The 7,925-nt window shown below is 45.1% G+C and overlaps 2 long non-coding RNA genes across 2 annotated transcripts; one reads left to right on the top strand and one right to left on the bottom strand.

The window, feature by feature from the left end:
* The first annotated feature begins 4,086 nt into the window (after positions 1 to 4,086).
* LOC123115879 (uncharacterized) lies at positions 4,087 to 4,744 on the top strand. Its single transcript, XR_006456792.1, has 2 exons — positions 4,087 to 4,218; positions 4,367 to 4,744. It is a non-coding gene; the product is annotated as an uncharacterized lncRNA (long non-coding RNA).
* A 114-nt stretch (positions 4,745 to 4,858) lies between these two features.
* Positions 4,859 to 5,701, bottom strand: LOC123115878 (uncharacterized). The gene is made up of 2 exons (XR_006456791.1): positions 5,394 to 5,701; positions 4,859 to 5,297 (listed from the first exon to the last, which is right to left on the bottom strand). It is a non-coding gene; the product is annotated as an uncharacterized lncRNA (long non-coding RNA).
* Positions 5,702 to 7,925: the final 2,224 nt, after the last annotated feature.

Raw genomic sequence — 7,925 nt, 5'->3', positions numbered from 1 at the left:
AATCCAATATTTTGTCACCAGCAGAGCTTCAGGTTAAAAATGAGGCGGAGAAGAGGTTAAAAGAACTACTCCGCGAAGAAGAACTGAAGTGGGCTTTACGTGCTAAAGTAAGCAAAGTGGTCCAGGGGGACGCGAATACTCAGTTCTTCCATCTAATAGCTAATGGCAAACACAGAAAGAAGCGAATCTTTCAGCTTGAGCAGGACGAGGGTACTATTTTAGGTCAGGATAACCTAAAAACTTACATTACCGACTATTATAAGCAGTTATTTGGACCACCGGAGGATAATACGGTGTCCCTCGATGAGTCCAGAACTGAGGATGTACCTCAGCTATCGGCTGCTGATAATGAGCTTCTGGTTGCCCCGTTCTCGGAGAAGGAGGTTTTTGATGCTATTGCACAGATGAAAAATAATAAGGCTCCCGGACCGGATGGTTTCCCGGTTGAGTTCTATAAGAAGTGCTGGCACATTATTAAGGGGGATTTACTACCTATGTTTCATGATCTATTCTCTGGACAGCTTCAATTATTCCACTTGAATTTTGGGACTATCACACTACTTCCTAAGAAGACGGATGCGGTCAGAATTGAGCAATTCAGGCCGATCTGTCTCCTTAATGTTAGTTTCAAAATTTTCACCAAGGTCGGGACTAACAGGCTCACACAGATTGCACATTCTGTGGTGCAACAGTCCCAAACCGCGTTCATGCCAGACAGAAATATCCTTGAAGGGGTGGTAGTCCTGCATGAAACGCTCCATGAAATCCACTCCAAAAAATTAGATGGAGTGATTTTTAAAGTGGATTTCGAGAAAGCGTATGATAAGGTCAAGTGGCCATTTCTCCAACAGTCTTTGCGTATGAAAGGTTTTGATGAAGCCTGGCGCAGACAGGTTCAATCATTTACGCAAAAAGGTAGTGTGGGAATTAGAGTTAATGATGACATAGGTCACTACTTCCAGACACATAAAGGCCTAAGACAAGGAGACCCGATGTCCCCTATCTTGTTTAACATTGTGGTGGATATGTTGGCAGTTTTGATAGGAAGGGCTAAGGAAAATGGTCAAGTAGGTGGATTGGTGCCTCATCTTATTGATGGAGGTGTCTCTATCCTACAGTACGCTGATGATACAATCATCTTTATGGAGCATGACTTGGCTAAGGCAAGAAATATGAAGCTGGTGTTATGCCTATTTGAACAATTGACCGGGTTAAAGATAAACTTTCATAAGAGCGAGCTGTTCTGTTTTGGTAGGGCCAAAGATGAACAGGATGCTTATAGGCAATTGTTTGGATGTGAGTTGGGAGAGCTACCATTCTCATACTTGGGGATTCCTATCCACCATCGTAGGCTAACAAACAGAGAATGGAAGTGCATCGAGGACCGATTTGAGAAGAAAATGAGTTGCTGGAAGGGCAAGCTCATGTCATATGGAGGCCGATTAATCCTAATTAATTCGGTGCTCACGAGTATGCCGATGTTTCTTCTTTCTTTCTTTGAGGTACCAGTTGGTGTTAGGAAGAGACTGGACTTCTATAGATCGCGGTTCTTTTGGCAGGGTGATGAGCTTAAAAGAAAATATAGGCTTGCTAAGTGGGATATCATCTGTAGACCGAAAGACCAAGGGGGTCTAGGTATTGAGAATCTCGAAATTAAGAATAAATGCCTTCTTAGCAAGTGGCTGTGGAAGCTTTCGTCGGAGAATGATGCTATGTGGGCACAGATCCTTCGCGGCAAGTACCTCCAGTCAAAAACTTTGGCACAGGTCTCTGTAAGGCCGACCGACTCGCCCTTCTGGAAGGGTCTCATGAAGGTCAAGCAGGCATTGTTTAATAGGACAAAGTTTGTTGTTGGAAACGGCACGAGTACACGTTTCTGGGAAGATACTTGGCTCGGTGACACACCCTTGGCCATCCAATATCCCTCTTTGTACCGCATTGTTCAACGACGTGAGGTGTTCGTTGCTTCGGTCTTACAATCTACCCCCCTTAATATTCAGTTCAGACGAGTGCTAGCGGGCAATCGTTGGGAAGAATGGCTCCGTCTAGTTAGGAGACTGATGGACGTCCAGCTTTCTCAACAACCCGATGAATTACGCTGGAAGTTGACTAAGTCTGGAGCATTCACGGTTAAATCAATGTATATTGATGTTATTAATTCGAACTCCATTCCTACGTCCAAACATGTTTGGGATGTCAAAGTTCCTTTGAAAATAAAAGTGTTTATGTGGTTTGTTCATAAACAAGTAATTTTAACTAAGGATAACTTGATGAAGCGTAATTGGACAGGACCTACTAGGTGTAGTTTCTGCGATCGGGATGAGACTATTAAACACCTTTTTTTGATTGCCCGCTGGCTAAGGTACTTTGGCAGACGGTCCACATTGCTTTCAATATCAAACCCCCGAATTCTGTTAATGCGTTATTTGGGACATGGCTTAATGGGATTGAGCCTAACTTAGCGAGACATATTCGGGTTGGGGTTTGTGCTTTGCTGTGGACTATCTGGAATTGCAGAAACGATTTGGTCTTTAACAGAATATCATGTATACATTTTTTGCAGGTTTTATTCCGGACTACGGCACTGATCCGTTCGTGGTCGCTACTCACCCAAACGGAGGCCAGGGAGCATTTGGTTACTGGGTCTGTCCGCTGGGAGATGGTAGCTCGGGATATCTTCAACCGGTTTGGATGGCGGTCATGTGCATTTAGTATTCCTATCTAGTTTACCCAGCCGGTTGTGGCATCTTGATTTGGCTAGTTGATGTTTCTAGCCTGTTTTGGCTCTGTGTGAGCTTTTTCTGCTGTTTTTGGCTTTTGAAGACCTTTGGAACCATGTTGGCACTACTTTATTTTGTTAATAAGAGGGCCGTATGCATCGTACTGATGCAGAGGCCGGGGTTTTCCCCCCTTTTCAAAAAAAAAAAATATGGTACCCAACATGGCCCGTATTCCTTATGACCCATGTATTGCTGGGGGTCAACAGTAGATGAAGTCTGTCAATAACAACCTTCTTATGTCTTATTCGTTGATGGAAACCACGCAAGTTTGACTAAATTACCTTGAGAACCAGGTCAAAGTGGCCTTGGCAGACAATAAATAGCTCAACGAGGTCTTAGTGCAGCTGCGTGCTTTGTACTTGCAGGACATTGCTAAACACATGCATGCAATAGAAGAGATGGGTTGGTCCATGGTGTTGACTCATCGGGTGGTAATAATGCTAAGTGAGGAGAATCAGAGACTAAGGAATGATCGATGTGTATTTCAGGCTAAGATGTACTCCATGGAGGAGGATATCAATGCGATTATGAATGATGTTATCAAGATGAGAGAAGCATGTAGTCTAGCATCACTTCCATGAAAGCAATGAATCACAAAGTTGTAATAACTAATAATCGGGTCATTACCTTTCGTACTCTCCGGTGATGTTTATGTTACTAGTTTGTGCAATGATGCTTCATCATTACCGCTATATGTCACCTCTTCATTACATAGTTTGTTGGTCTTCTACTCGGATCAAATGTTGTTTCTGTGAACGAGTTTGTGGCTTCAAGGTATGTACTGATGCTATCATGGTTCTAGAATATGATGGCTGTGTATGCCTCGTAATAAACCCTAAACCGACTTATTGTCAGTGCATTTGTCGACTTGAGAGACTGGCGTGTATGTGTTCCTCTAGCAACCTATAGGTTTGTTTGCAGCGACAATACACTTGCGTGTACGCTCTTGAAAAAAAATCAGCGTGGTTTGAACGGCAATGCACCTGGCGTGTCTACATTCATCATCAGCCCATCCGGCATCGTTGGGACGATAATGCACCTGGCGTGTCTACATTCATTATCAGCTCGTCCGGCAACGTTGCAACGACAATGCACCTGGCATGTCTACATTCTATATCAGCCTGTCCGGCCTCATTACAATGACAATGCACCTAGCGTGTCTACAATCATTATCAACCCGCCCGGCCTTGTTGCAATGACAATGCACTTGGCATGTGAGTGTTGCAATACAATATCTAACGCGACGCCCGATGTGATGGATATCCAATATTACTCTCACCATCTCCCCCGCTTCCCCCCCCCCCCCCCCCCCCCCACACCCCACCCCTGCTTCCTACCACACCCCCACCAACTCCAACCCAACACAAGCTAGTGGACTTGCAAGCTCAACATGCCGCTGCCTATGTGCAGGGAAATCCCCGAGGGTTCAAGCTCGGAGGTGCGTGCTTGTAAATTGTGTTTGTATTTCCGGACAACCCCTACTCGGTCTAAGAAGCCTTGTCTTTATTGTTGGTGCATTCGTCAAGTTGACATTCATTGAAAGACAAGCCTTAATCTTGTAATCGTTTGACTTCTATATTTCGAAGGGCGTGCTTTCAGCCAGGATGGATTCCATGGAGAATCTTTTCAATGTAGTGTTGGCAGGCAACAAGAAGCTTGAGAATCAACTGGTGGAATTGTGAGCATTTAGCTTGCGGGACGTAACCAAGCAGACGGGGCAGATAGAAAATCTCCCGCAGATGCTCGAGAAGAATAATGAACTCATCACAAAGCTAATGGAGGACTACGCAGAGTTTCATAAAGAGAGGCGTTATGCCGATGAGATGCGGGAAGAGATTGCGCAGAGCCTGTATAATTTAAAGCTTACGTGACAGGCTTGGGGGTTGCGACCTGTGCCACCAAACTTTGTATTATGCTTGATTCCTTATAGCTGTCCAATTCTAAGTGGATTCCAGTTAACATGATGTGTATTAGCTTGCTATGTTAATTCGTAGGACGCATGTTTTTTTAGATTATCTTTAAGAACGAGATTAGCAATACCCCTCTTTAGCTTGCGATAGTTTGATACAGAACTGATAGAAACAAAGATACAAACAGAAGTACTAATGTTACTGGTCATACGCATTACAAAGAGCATCATAAAGCATAGCAACAAACCCATACCAACTCATAGAAACAAAGATACATCAAGAAAGACTAATGTGACTGCTCATATCATTTCATCAACATTACAAAGAGCATCAGAAAGCATACCAGTAAACCCAGACCAAGGCCTAACTTCATGAGGAACAATATCTCTCTTGCTATCAGTATCAAAGCATTCATCATCGTCAACAGTCTGCGATCGTCAGCGGCATTGCTGCCGATACTGGATGCAACAATGGCTAGTTTCACTGCTTTCTCATGCTCAAGCTCTTCCCTTGTAGCTCTAGCATACTGTAGTGCACCAACAAGGTACCGTTACTGAATCAGATACTCCACATACTGTAGCTCCCAATGCTAGAATTTATGCGCAAGCTATAATTGGGGAAACATGCAACCATGAAGTAAATTAGTGATGCCTCGATAGGATGGGTAACCAAAAGGTAAATGGGATCAAGGAGAAGATCTTACTCTGTCCGATTTGCACTTGTAGAACACCTAACCATCATGAGGATACTTGCGGAGACGAGAACCACAACTTGCTCACGACAATGGGGCAGAACATAAGTGGAAGTTGGTATACTGGGGTATGGCAACGAATGCCGGATACAGAATAACTCGCGGTGGACATCACAAGAGAAGGGAGCACTGCCAAGCTAGGGGTTTGAGATTTGGGGATCTAGATATTTGGGGAGGAACTGATGTGTAGTGAGGTCTTGCAGCAGTGGGCCGGCTAAATATAATATGTATGTGAGATATGCCATAACGTGTAGCATTATAAACACTCGTAATGCCCAGCTGCTAGACGTGTGTAAGTTGGCCTTGCGGTACTGATGTGATGGAACAAAGATGCGCCAGAACGTCAGGCGAGTTGGCATGTTAGTGTGTACTTGAAATGCCAACGCATCAGGCGCATCAGGACAGTCTGACATACATGATGGCATTTGCACATGATGATGGCACCCGACGAAAATACACCCTATGATTTGGCGCGTATATGAAATAACAAAAACCTGAAAGGTCTGCTTTTTTCACTGCTTTATACTGAAACCTCTATGTTTTCACACATTTGTGTGTAACCTCTTTGTTTTCACACAAGCGGCAGCTCCCCACACGTGTCCTTGTACCTTATAAGAACACAAGGGGAGAGGTTGTATGGGGATCAACACTTCAGTTAGTGTGCCACTATACTGTTGCAATGCCATCACCAGCTTCCAGCATGGAGAGCGTCATTGAGGACCCGGCCAGACATCAGGGGAATGTTGCTGCCGACGCATTTCCTCAGCTTCCCCAGGAGATGACTACCGGCGAGGAAAGGTTCTTCCTGCTGATGTACATCTGGCTGTGCAAGGAACCTCGCGACGATCTCGCCCGCATGCTGGATGGACGCGCGGCAGCCGAGGAGGAGCGCCTTGTCGAAAACATTAGCTGGTCCCACTTCTTCGAACAGGAAAGTCGGTTGTGTGCATTGCAGGCGGTCAATGTGAATGCCTGCAGGTTGCGCGTGAGTACTTGAACTTCATGAAGACTCTTGCAAGCCTGGAGGCCGAGACCAGTGCGAATGCCGATGTTATGCGGGTCACCATGGACTGCGTTCACCGTGCAAGGGAACACCTTGCTGGTGTTGAAGCTCAAGAACCTGCAGGTCGCGCGCTAGGCCAACCTGGAGTTGCTCCTCAGTAGGAAAGAAAATGATAAAATCAAATATCTGTATCTTTACCAATCTAGTTTAGTCGTGTGTGTTAGCCTGAAACAAATCAGGTTAATGTACCTTGTTGTATCGTTCGAAGGTTGTATCTCTTTTTTTCTCTTACTCACTGGATCCCCCCTAATATTCAGTAACGATATGAAGGTGTATTCATATTAGTGGATGCACTGGTTAGGTCTGTGTTGCAGCAGGATGCACTGGTTACGAGTTAGTGGCATCGGGGAATAACCGTACTGCATTGCAAGATGTTGATAATCGAAGTACCGCTGAAGCCGCCGAATGTTCTGATTTGTTGACCGGGGAGGTTTGATACGAGTAAATAGACATGGGGAAACATGCGGCCGCAATAAACATTAACCCACCATCTGTAAACCATTCCCCAAGAGCCATCGGCTGAACTACTTTCTTATTAGCGTCTTCAACTCTGGCAACCGCTCGCCATGCTCTGTTCATTTCTTCAGCCCCCTGGCCACCCTCTCCTTTCCAGCCAGGAGATGTCTAACTCCAATAGATCTGGTGTTTCTATCAGAGGGCCTACGTAGGAACGCTCAGTGAACCGCATCTGGTCAGTGTATAAAATCCATGAGCAGAAGCATCATGGATCTGCAGCAGAGGCGCTCGAAGCCTCCTCCAAGCCACGAGTATGCCATCCCATTGACGGTCATGGAATTAGCAACGATCCATCTGCTGTAAGTAGTTTGCATTTATCTATCCTCTTGAACCTAGGTAGTTTGCATTTCATTTCTCCTCGTGCAATGACTGGATTGTGTTTGGTACATATGGCTACGGAGGAAGGGGAATAAAGATTATGGCTTGTTCATGTGCCTGATGCTATGGAACCTGAAGCATTCGAGAAGTACGACACAGATGACAAAAGCAGCGAATGTACAACGGCGGTGAGTTTCTACAACTAGCCTTGGATTTCATTCGTGATTGCATTTGGTAATCCTAGTTTGTGTTTGCGTCATGATCGGATTGTGGTTCAGTTTGTGTTCAAATACATCGGGCCTAGGATGAAGGAGCACTGAAATAGGTCGGGCCACCTGGGTTTATTCACCATGTTAGGACTAACTTTCTGGTTGATAGAATTCACCCGCCAGTGATAGCACCCATGCATTCTGGCTTGAGTGCTTCCAAAGGTCATCCTAAATAGATCGGACATGGGCGTGCGCACCCCTAGGTGTTTCAACATTCAGATACAAGAAATCGGCCTTCATGTCCTCCCTATGCCAATTGGACTGAGAAGCACTTCAAGGGCTTCACTGGGAGTCTGGCTAAACTAATAACTGTTAGAA

Source organism: Triticum aestivum, chromosome 5B, assembly GCF_018294505.1.
Source record: "Triticum aestivum cultivar Chinese Spring chromosome 5B, IWGSC CS RefSeq v2.1, whole genome shotgun sequence".
Lineage (NCBI taxonomy): Eukaryota > Viridiplantae > Streptophyta > Magnoliopsida > Poales > Poaceae > Triticum > Triticum aestivum.
This window is presented reverse-complemented; position numbering and strand designations above follow the sequence as displayed.